This window comes from Artibeus jamaicensis, unplaced genomic scaffold (assembly GCF_021234435.1).
Source record: "Artibeus jamaicensis isolate MK-2021 breed Jamaican fruit bat unplaced genomic scaffold, CSHL_Jam_final contig_391, whole genome shotgun sequence".
Classification (NCBI taxonomy): Eukaryota; Metazoa; Chordata; class Mammalia; order Chiroptera; family Phyllostomidae; genus Artibeus; species Artibeus jamaicensis.
Genome location: NW_026521814.1, coordinates 18,286,880 through 18,298,894, shown reverse-complemented (window position 1 = coordinate 18,298,894; position 12,015 = coordinate 18,286,880). Strand labels below are relative to the sequence as shown.

Genomic DNA, 12,015 nt, shown 5'->3' with positions numbered 1-12,015 from the left:
TGGCTGAATAGATTAAAACACAAGGTTTTAAATTTCAATGTAACAATCTTATTCTGGTATTCTTTCTTTCAGTGATAATATTTCTATTTGTCCAGTACATTTTTAATTAACTTTATCACCGTTCTGTTGCCTCAGTAATTAACTAAACTCATCTTTGACATTTGCTATTTTACATTTTTAGAAGAATCATGTTTTTAATTTTTCGAAAATTATAATTCGATGAGCATCAAGTGCAAGAGACGGTGAGCAACCACAGATTTAGAGAGATAAAGATCTACATTTTTGCACATTTAATTCACAGTGAATGAGTTAAAAACTCACCTCATTTGTGTCACGGGATTCGTCGACCTCCATGGGAATTTCTACTTTCAACAGGTCAGTGTCTTGTCCCCATTCACCCTTTGTTTATCTCCCAGTAATGTTTAAACACTGGATGCAGCCTCATTGGCTGACCCCCAAGAGAAGTACCCAGTTCTTTTTCAATGTATGTGTGTCACAGATGTTCATTTTAGGAAAACAGATGAACATGAAAAGGGAAATAAGAAAACAACAAAGTTAAAAAAATCCCCAAATTCTTTTGGCCATCATCCTTTTTCTAGAGTTCCCAACCTCCTTCTGACCTAGTGATAGGAATTTCTTTCAGACTGGTTCCTTTTATATGAACTTCAAAGTTCACAAAAGTTGTCTCTAGATAAAAGGTGTATGGTCTGCTTTCTGCAGAAAAATACTTCTATAAAAGCCCGTGTTCTAGAAAAATCATCATAGTTGAACAGTCAGTGTCTGCTCTGACAATGCCCATCCGGCACCATACTCGTCTCTCCAGGGACCCTGACAGGGAACAGTTGTAGTTACTGTCATGGGGTGGATTTCCTCCCACAATCTCAAAAGACGAGGGCCACAGCGGAGCCCTCTGGAGCAGAGTCCCGGGCAGCTACCTCTCTTGTTTAATGTTGGGGAAGCAGCCTTGCATCATTACCCTGAAGCAAGGAAGTGTCAGTTTTGGCCAGTGTCTTCTTATTAGAGTGAGAAAAGTGCTAAGGAAGTAAATATAAATTCAAATGAAAAGGATAACCTGCCAGAGTGAATGAGGAATAAACATCTGACAGACACCAACTCTCTTACTGGTGCTAACTTAGTCACTGTCACCCCTGCAGATGCAGGCTGCACGGAGGACACACACTCCGCACAGGGAGGGAGACAGTCCCAAATATGGACTCGCTGAGACACTAGCTTCCAACCCCCAAATGCCAGAACGAAAGGGAAGTATTTAAAAGGAGAACATTTAAACTCTAATTCACCACCTTAAACTTAACATAATTGACATGAATACAGGAACACAATTCCATCCTTACTGCTTCTGCTGGCCACACTTAATAGGATATTTACTTCCTACTTTATTTCCCATAGCCAATGAACTGTCCTTAACAGAGGGAGTTAACACTGTAATTTCCTGGTTCTGGGATTTGTGACTTAAAGTTATTTATATAACTTTTCAGCCGCTCCAAATTTAGTAACACAATTGGCATCCACAATCATCAAGAAAAGTATTGTGTTTGCAATGAAATATGAAGAGTAGAACACCCTTAAGGATCTGAGAAGTCCTATTTTTAACAGAAATGAGGTGGCCAGGTAGGCATTAAGATTTTTAAAGAGCTTAGAGATTCATCCTGCATTTGATCTTTTCCAGAAGCATTATTCAATTTAATAATTGCTTTTAGAGAAATAATTTTATTTCAAACCCAGCATATTCTGATTTTTTTATATTTAATTATTTATTCTTTAGCTCATCTCTCTCTCCTCACATTTTATTATAAACAATGAGGAAAAAACAAGTGGCATTTTGAACAATCTGTCTGGAAATCTCCTCAACTGGATCACTGAGTTTATTAGGTCCCTTTCCTCTTTGCCACATTTCCACAGATGACTGTTTTGACAAACTCTCTGCCATCACCTAATTAGGGTCCCCTTCCTTCAGTCTTCAATAATATCTTCCTTTCAGGCTCTTCTGACGGCCTTCTCAAGGTATTTTAGGCTTCCACTAACACTCTACTTGAGACCCTTTTGGGTTTTCCCAGTACTTCTTTCCACAGTACCATTTCAAAGCCAATGCCACAGTTGAGGTTGTTGTTAAGGAAACATTCCATTTCTAGGTACCAAAATTAGTAGCAATTACCAGTCCTGGCTGAGTAGCTCAGTTGGTTTAGAACATTGTGCTGACACACCAAAGTTGATCCACGGTCCAGGCACATACAAGAATCAACCAATGAATGGATATGTACGTGGAACAACAAATTGATGTTTCTACCAATAAATAAAAAAATTTTTAAATAGCACCAATTACCTGTTGATATATACATTAGCCCCCAAATTTAGCAGCTTAAAGCAACAATGATTACCTATTTTGTCCATGAATCTATAATTTGGATGGTGCTCAGCGAGGACAACCTGACCCAACTCTATGTGGCATCCTCTGGTGTGGCTCAGCTGGCAACTGGAGACTCTACATTCAGGATATCTTTCTCACATGGTGGGGAATTGGGTGCTCTTCACTGGCTGGGAGGTCAGCCAGGCCCCAAAGCTAAAGTTTCCGTTCTTCTCCACACAGGCCTCTCCCTCCTAGGTATTTAGGCCTTCCTGACAGCGTGGGGGCTGGGTTCTGAGATCAAGCACCAGGAAAGAACCAAAAGGCAGTGCATGGCACCTTTTACATCCTAACCTTGAAAATCACAGGTAATCACTTCTACTACACTCTATAGTCTGAAGCGGCCATAAACTTTCAATTGGTTAAAGGGAAAGAGATATTAATTTCAGCTCTTGATGGAGAGAGTTGCAAGGTCTTAAAAGAATATGTGGGTCAGGTCATATTTTTGGACTACCTTTAGAAAACTAATAATCTGATAAATGGAGTAAAAAAGGACTGCGTACAGAAATTGGTATTTGGGGGAATATTCCAATCACAGATGGAGATGTAAACAGAGACTAACTCAAAACAATGAGGAGTCATTGGGAGTCTTTGAGCAACAGAGGTGCAGGGGCGAATGAATCATATTTGCATGCAGCATAATCATTCTAACAATAGGGGGAATAGGGACTTCAGATGAACTGGTATAGGCAGGAAGGCCTAAGTAGAAATAGTGCCATATCTCAGGCAAGAAGTTAGAGGACCTGAACTGAGATATTAGCAGTGAAGTTTACTCCATATGAAAGAATTGGATTATCAGGACTTGGTGGGAAGCAGCAAGGTACCTGGCACAAAAAAGACGACAATCAAGATTTGCTAAGCAGAGCTGGAAGTTTGCTAGGGCCGTTACTTAGCTATTTCAACAATGGAAAAATGTAAGAAGTAACCTCAAATTGCTAATGTTGCATATGACATGATCTTTGTATATAATATTCTTTTGAAGGAAAAGAAACAAAATGACAATATATAAATGTATGTTTAGGTGTTTAGAATCTATCAGTTAAAAAAATTAAGTCTATAAAACTGTTCACACATTTTTTCTTGAGAAGTTAGGTAGTTTAACACATACCTAACTGCCAAACCAGGGGCTTATTATAAATATTATGAAGTTCTTTTTATAGTTACTTTTATAGATCGGCATCATCATTACTTAAAAATCCTTTAATGTTTTAAAAAAGATAACTATGAGGTTTTGTACCAGTAACTATAAAATAGTCACTGGAAAGAACTACCTTCGGCATAAGGGATGTTTTTCTAGCATTGTACCAGAAGATCGTGGCACTATATAAATGTTCCTTGTTTAAAGAAGAAACCGGGAAGTTGGCAGTGGCCATCACTTCTCAAAAGTGCCTCTTCTTTTTCTTGCCTGAAATGAGATGTCAAGGGCATGACATACTGATGTCCACACTTCCTGATTTTCAGTCTCTAAGGTACGAAATTCATAGCTAAGTACGTGTCAGTCCCTCGGCGGTCCTCCTGAGCCAGAGCTATAGACCCTTCCCAACAGAGAGGAGATGCTGGCTGTCCCACTGTGGTGCCTTAAAATATTGTTGTGCAAATTATTGGCAATTTCTGCCAGTTGAATATTTATTTAACTTTGGACTTTCAGAATTATACTAACTTGGAAATCATTTGGCTGATACATATAAATTAGAACTCCACTATTTCACATAGAAGCGCCCCTGAGAAACAAATAATTATAAGGCACTCTGTATATAGTACATTGTATTTGTAGTATTTCTATTTTGGTGATAAAATTGGCTTAATTTCTTGGTCAATTTTTTCTCAACTTTTTTTAACCCATACCTCACCAGTTCAGAAAATTTTAAAAGGCTATGTTTTCTGTAGTTTATATTTCAAAGGAATATTTCTCCAAATGTAAAATTATAAAACTGAACAGAAACAACACATCCATCGGTTCTGTGTGCAAGGATACACATGCCCAAACACATATTCTGATCACTGTCCTTGCCCAACGGAGAGTCTCTATGCTTAGAGGGTTTTCAAAGCTCAACTCAGTTGTTCACTTTTAAAAATGGGAATTAAAGAAAAAGAGGCAGGAGCTTAATGCTAAAAGAATATTATTGTCAATGGCATTTTTATAAAAATAACAATAAAGGCCTACAGCTAGCTAAAACTGAGGATTCCAGTTTTCTGAAGCTTCTTCACTCAGATCTTTTAGATGATCCAGAGAAATGCATCCATCTCATCCCTGGCAATCACCCTGGTTAACTTTCTATTGTGGTGCCAATTAAGTATATTCTTTTTTTTATATAAAATAAATGTTTAATGAGTGAGAACAAAATTTTTTAAGAAAAAAATCATATGCAAAACTGACATAGAAGAGATTTGAGAAATCATCCAATATATCACAGAAGAAATCTGAGGGCCAGATCAATGAAATAAGTAGCTTCCAATGACACGGGGTGGCAGAGTTTCAGTTCAGCAGAAAGGCAGAGACACCAGTGTCTTCTAAATCACAAGGGAAATACCGGCGACTCAGGGAAATGGTTATTTCCTTTTAGTCACCTTGGGGAAATGTGCCATAGTATGACCACATCACCTGTTGTTATAGTCACAAGGAACAGAGGACTCTCTGACAGTCCCGAGATTCTCTTCTATTAACAATTTCCAAAGAGCAGGCTATCCTGTGGGGACTTGAAAATTCTGTCATGCACACATTTTTTTAAAAAAAGTATTCAAGCAAACATATATTGAGCTTCTGAGTAAGAATTCTGACATATTTAATACTGCTTCTAATTTATCTCTGGAGTTGCCTCCTAAAATGTTTTTTTAAATATATTTTATTGATTATGCCATTACAATTCTTCTATTTCCTCCCTTCATTCCCCTCCACCCTGCACACCCCCTTCCCCACCACTCCCCCCCTTTAGTTTATGACCACATGTCTCAAGTTCTTTAGATTCTATATTTCCCATACTAATCTTGCCCTCCCCCTATCTATTTTCTACCTACCATCTATGCTACTTATTTTCTGTACCTTCTCCCCCCTTCTCCTCCTCCCACTCCCCTGTTGCTAACCCTCCATGTGATCTTCATTTCTATGGTTCTGCTCCTGATCTAGCTGTCCTCTTAGTTTGCTTTTGTTTTAGGTGTGGTTCTTAATAACTGTGAGTTTGCTGTCCTTTCACTGTTCCTATTTTTATCTTCTTTTTCTTAGTTAAGTCCCTTTAACATTTCATATAATAAGGGCTTGGTGATGATGAACTCCTTGAATTTGATCTTATCTGAGAAGGACTTTATCTGTCCTTCCATTCTAAATGAAAGCTTTTCTGGATAGAGCAATCTTGGTTGTAGGTCTTTGGATTTCATGACTTGGAATACTTCTTTCCAGCCCCTTCTTGCCTGTAAGGTCTCTTTTGAGAAATCCACTGACAGTCTGATGGGCACTCCTTTGTAGGTACTGTCCCCTTATCTCTTGCTGCTTCTAAAATTCTCTCCTTCATTTTAATCTTGGCTAATGTAATGATGATGTGCCTTGGTGTGTTCCTTCTTGGGTCCAACTTCTGTGAGACTCTCTGAGCTTCCTGGATTTCCTGGAAGTCTATTTCCTTCGCCAGATTGGGGAAATTCTCCTTTATTATTTGTTCAGATAAGTTTTCCACTCGTGGCTGTTTCTCTTCCCCTTCTGGTACCCCTATAATTCGGATGTTGGAACGTTTAAAGATGTCCTGAAGGTTCCTAAGTCTCTCCTCCTTTTTTTGAATTCTTGTTTCTTCATCCTTTTCTGTTTGGTCATTTTTTTCCTCTTTCTGGTCCACTCCTTTGATATGAGTCCCAATTTCCTTTCCATTACTATTGGTTTCTTGTGCATGTCCCTTCATTTCAATTCATTTAGCCTTCATATGTTCCTCTAATTTGTGACTAAAATCAGCCAGTTCTGTGAGCATCCTGATCACCAGTGTTTTGAACTGTGCATCTGAAAGTTTGGCTATCTCTTCATCACTTAGATTTATTGGCTGTGGGGCTCTGAGTTGCTCTTGAGCCATGTTTTGATCTGTTCGCGCCATTAAGTATGAGGAGCGGAACCTTAGTTGTTCACCAGGGCGGGGCCACCCAGGTCGCTAGTTTGTGACGTTGTATGTGGGGGCGGGGTCAGAGAGGGACAATGGCGGTTCTCTCTGCCACTTCCAGCCACTGGGGCCTGCAGGGTCTGTCTCACCACTTGCTCCTTCACAGGTTTATCTGCGCGCGAATGTGTGACTGTGGTAAGCCCTCAGTGGGTCCGCCCGTTTCTCCACACCTGGGATCTGCCCATGGCTGCTGGCACACCTGGGTCGCATGCCCAGGTCAGTCCAGTGGTTCTTTCATGCCTGACCCCACTCTGCTGCTGACTCTGCCCCTCTTACTGGTTTGGCTGAAGGGTTCGTTGTTGTCAGACTTCTGTGTAGTTCAATTTTCTGTTGTTCAGCTATGTTTTTGTTGCTAAAACTTTGTTGTTTTTAAACTTGGTTGTGCGAGAAAGTACAGTGCTTCCACCTACGCCTCCATCTTAGCGGAAGTCCCCAATTAAGTATATTCTTAAAAATAATAGAAAAGATAAACTTCTGACAAATATATCCAATATTGAACTTTTCCAAATTAAATAAAGCTTAGGCAGGACAAACCACTCAATTTTGATAGTTAGTGGTTTAACATAAACTTGGAATATCATCAACTGTATTTTCACTCATATTTAACTCTGATAATCAATATGGTATATATTCTGGATACTTTAATTCACTGCTATTTATTTTTGCTTTGTCTTCTATTATTATAATTATTACTATCTCTTGCAATAGCTAATGTTTATTGAGCTCTTACCATATGCTATGCAGCATGCTAAATGTCCTTACTACACCTTGTTAATTCCCCCAATTAACCAGAGGTGGGTGCTATTGTTATTTTCAGGAGAGTGAGACTAACGCAAGAAAGTAGCGGACCTATGCCTGGTACAGAGGCCTGTCTGCTTCTAGACTGGACCACTTATGTTTATGTCTTCCACTCCCTTCAGTTATATATATTTTAGCAATATTTTCTTGTAAAAAGGAGTGAACATAGATGTCTTTGGTTTTTAGCAAACTCAGTAAAGATTCAAACATATAGGCCAGATCACATAAGAATGAACTTGTTCTGTACAATCTAAGCTCTCAAACTTTAACAGTGTTCAGACTAGAATGACACTGAAAGAGACATATGTTGGCAAAAGATGACATTTTTATCCAGCTCCATCAGATAATATAATGCACAGATTTAAGGAAGAAAATAATATTCTTTAAGCAGAAATCATTCCATAAGGAAGTAATTTCTAGGTCTTGTAGAAAGAGAGGTAAGAAAAAGCGAACAGGAAATGCTGAAATTGAGAACATGCTATGGAAGAAATACATATTATTCTAACAATATCTGTGGTTACAGTTTTTCCATCATAGAAATATTTCCTCACCAAAAGATTTAAATTCAGGCTATTACTGATTCCCCCACTGCTTTCTCCTCTTTCCCATTAGGTTTGCTATTAATTGGCAAGAATGAAGTACTTTAAGGAAAGTTGCTTTGCTGCCAGCTTTACTATAATGCAGCTAATCCATGAACCAAGCTGTGTTATAAATGGACAGTTGTTTGTTTCACTGATGTTCCACATTGAGTTCCAGGGTGTTTTTTACAAAAGAAATCCAGGTCAGATTTCTTTAAAAATAAAAGGAATTTACCTACGGGTAGACACAAGTCCAAAATCTTTGGGAGGTTAAGCCTCGTTTAGAGAAATTGTGAGTGATAGATACTTCAACTGTGTTTTATCGCCCACATAGTTTCTGATCACAGGCAAAGTTTTCTTCACTGCTATTGTACTTCTTTAGAAATAATTTCTGTTGAAATGTATATTTAGATTTTAAAGAAGTAAAACATCTCACAAGACACAAGCAGTTTCATTTATTTTCCTTTCTTATTATGGACATCGCAGGCAGAATGGATCAAGCTAAGATCCTTCTAGTAAATTAATATCCACTCTGAAAAAAGGTTTAGAATTATACCTAACAGAATTGTGATGTCATTTGTGATCTGCTTTTGGCTTCCCATAGAGCAATTAAAAGATAACAAAAACAACAACAATAAATAGCACTGAAATAAAAACTCTTTTGTGAATCAAAAAAAAAAAAAAAACCAACTTGACCCAAATGCTAGCCGAATTAGCAAATACTAAAATAAGGTCATAAAAAATATTAACTTTTTCATTAGTGCTTTGTACTCAAGAGCTGTTCATTAAATGCATGTTTAATGAATGTAATTGTGAAGAAGAAATCACTTGGGATTGATAGATAAAAACAGTCATGAAGATTCATGAATAACTCTTGGGGATCCCCTCAGTGTACATGTATGAGATTTGGGAGACAATATGACTCAGTAGGTGGTGGGAAAATATTTAAAACTACATCTATCATCATTAATGCAAACCCCACATGTCCTCACAGGCTGGTGAGACTTGGTGAAACACATTCCATTTTTTATTCAAAGGTTTGTGTGAATGGTCTTATTTTACATGTCTCAATAGGTTAGTAATGATATAGGTACTTTCTAACCAAACACAAATAAAAACATTCGTTACTGAGATTTATCTGTTGACCGCTTGTGGTTCAATCAAGAGCAATCCCCGCCCAGACACAAAATTGTGATAAGTGCTTGTGAATTGACTCATCAGATAATCTCCTTCAAAATACCTCAAGGGATATTTTTCCACTTTGGGACTGGATAAACAATAAAAGGAATTGTTTTCAGTGTACTGAAACAAAACATGAATCATCTGTGAATAGATTTACTAAACAACCCGAGAACACAAATAAGGAATTGCAATGTGTTCAACACAGGTGTAACTATTTTTAATCACTAATCCCTTCCCCAAGGGAATGGTAAGCAACTCCAAATACCAATGACTGAAACAAATTCCACGTTCCAGCTGATCTCTTTCTGCAGCGTCTCCAGAGCTAGTTCTTTCCTTTTTTGGTCTCATTCTTGTTCTTGACTGGTTGACTCAGACTGTCTTTGCATTTTCTCAATGTCCAGTCGGCACAGTATAAAGACTTATTACCTGCAACCATTAACGATAAAACAGCTCTTCGCTCATGCTCTTACGGCTGCCACCCAGGCCTCTCCGGACCACCGCACGTCTCCATAAGGACTTGGGTAGTTTCTCTTATGGTTTCCTTCCATGTGCTGTGCTTACAATTGTTCTTTATTTTGAACTTTGGGCTATAATTTAAAGTTTTCTCTAAGATGATATCTCCTTAAAGATAAAATGTCCTCTTTCTGTTTAACACATTTCTCCTTCAAAGCACCTGAAAGACAGGAAAACCTGCTTTTCTAAAGTCTTGCTACCAAAGAGAGACAATTTAACTCCCAAATGTATAGATTCGTCAAAGTTCTAAACAATATATTTTATTTACCTTCTCTTAGAACATGTTGTTATTCAATCTCTTTATATGTCTATCTTCTAAAGCAGGGTTGTCAAACTCATTTTCACCAGGGGCCATATCAGTCTCAAGGTTGCCTTCAAAGGGCCAAGTGTCATTTTAAGACCGTATAAATGTAACTACTCCCTAACTAGGGGCAAGGAGCTCCATCTTGCCGCCAGGTAGAAACAAAGGGCCGGGCAAAATCAAACAAGGTGGAGGGCCTTGTGTTTGCCACCTGTGCTCTAAGGTATCCGGTAAAATTTAGTGAGTAAATGAAGCGAGCAAGTAAGCGAGTTAGTATTTGTTCACAAAAGATTTAGTCTCCTTTGCGGTACCAAAAAACACACATGGGAAATGGGCCCTGATATTTGGTTGCTAAGTTTATCTTTAAGTACATTTCCAATTCCCTGCTCAGCACACTTATACTGTGTGTGCAAGCTATTATTCAATGTGATGATCAGAGCATCAGCTGTGATGAGAACAATGAAAACATGGCAAAGGGCCCAACTTCATTGTAATAAATAGAAATTTAAAAACTGTGTAGGAGAGGAGCTATTAATTAGATACGATTTAACTTTATACATTTAGAATACAGCCACAATAAGTGCTAATTAAATGCATTCAATATTCTCATAAATGACGTCAGCAGCCGTATATAACAGTACAAAATTTAGATCCTTAGCTTCCCTTACAGCATAGAATGTTTTCTCTTCCCACTTCCTAGAACTGGCATAAATCCTTTGTTCCCAGTAGTGGAAAAAGGAAAAAAAGAGAGAGAACCTATGCTTCTTTGGTTTCTACCTTTCTCTTCCACCAGCAACACTTCTATTTGTGGTCAGGTGAGGGGCACAGGCAGTGCGTATCTTCAGGAATCCCCCAAACATACTTTTTTATTACATTATTTTACATGCATTATTTTCCTTGTAAAAGATTAAAGTATGTCATAATCCTAAAGCTGCTCTAAAAATATATTCTTCAAAAATAGTTGAAGATGGCCAGCTGAGCAAATAGTCTTAACTGATGTAATGCATATTTTAACTGTTACTGAAATTCAACAGAATATTCTTAAAGGAATAATACATACTTCAAGTCTGAGAAGCTGCACATTATCGACAATGGTTTATCATCCTTCAGTGACTCCCAACTTCCAAATCACCATTGTGAGGTACTTCTTCTGTGCCTTCTTCATTTAGGCTCTCAGCACGATATGCACACGCTATAGACAGCTTAGGTTTTTAAAAATATTCCTTTCATGATGCACACAGTAATTCAAACTGAGTTTCTGCATTCTGGACAGTCTTTGCTAATGTATTGACCACTTGTGCCCCATCCTTTCCATTTCCCAGTCTTTAAGACTGTACTCAAACCACGTATCTTTAGACTTCTCTGACTACCCAAGGATAGGCTCTCAAATTCTTTTTATTCTTCATTCAATTCATGTGGTGCTTCCAAACTTACCCATAAATGAAAATATGGCCTGTCTTTCCACTTAGTTCATAGACCCTCTCATTCCTTTTTTCCCTGCAGGGGGGAGCATGAACGCAGTCCCCCACTACCACAAATTATGCATTCGAGTTTCCCACATTTGGGGAAATTGTGGGGGTCAGCACATCTGGAATGCAATGGATAAGTTTCACCCTGGAAAAGCCATCTTTGTGATCACAGTATCTCCCCTGCCAGGTAGGTATCTCTCATTCATTTCCACAGAGCAGCTAGCATGGTGGCTGCCATATAGCAGTCTTCAAAGGTTGAAGTGCACAAGGTTTAAAACGGGGAAAGATGAAATTCAAATACTGTTAAGTTCATTTTATCTGTGTACTATTAAGTGTTTTGCCCACTGGCTCAGCCTTTTATTGCAACTGTTATGTCTCTAATTTTGATTAGCAAATTCTGGGTATCTTGTACTGTCAGAAACGAACTAAAAGCAGCTACAGAGCTGAGTGAAAAAACACTGATGCCTAGACTACTATTAACACAGAGTGTTTCGTTTATCCGTATCATTAATGTTATTAGAATCAACTAATTAAATTGCTGAATAATTTGATAAAAGAATAAGATAACAGTTTTATGTCTTTTTAAAATATAGTTTAACAGTATATTTTAAAGCACAGT

At 38.0% G+C, this 12,015-nt stretch overlaps 1 long non-coding RNA gene and 1 other non-coding gene across 2 annotated transcripts; one reads left to right on the top strand and one right to left on the bottom strand.

Moving 5' to 3' along the window:
• The first annotated feature begins 334 nt into the window (after positions 1 to 334).
• On the top strand, positions 335 to 11,489 carry LOC128627408 (uncharacterized). The gene is made up of 3 exons (XR_008391603.1): positions 335 to 375; positions 2,606 to 2,730; positions 11,431 to 11,489. It is a non-coding gene; the product is annotated as an uncharacterized LOC128627408 (long non-coding RNA).
• LOC119037788 (U1 spliceosomal RNA) lies at positions 11,428 to 11,591 on the bottom strand. The gene has a single exon (XR_005080288.2). It is a non-coding gene; the product is annotated as a U1 spliceosomal RNA (small nuclear RNA).
• Positions 11,592 to 12,015: the final 424 nt, after the last annotated feature.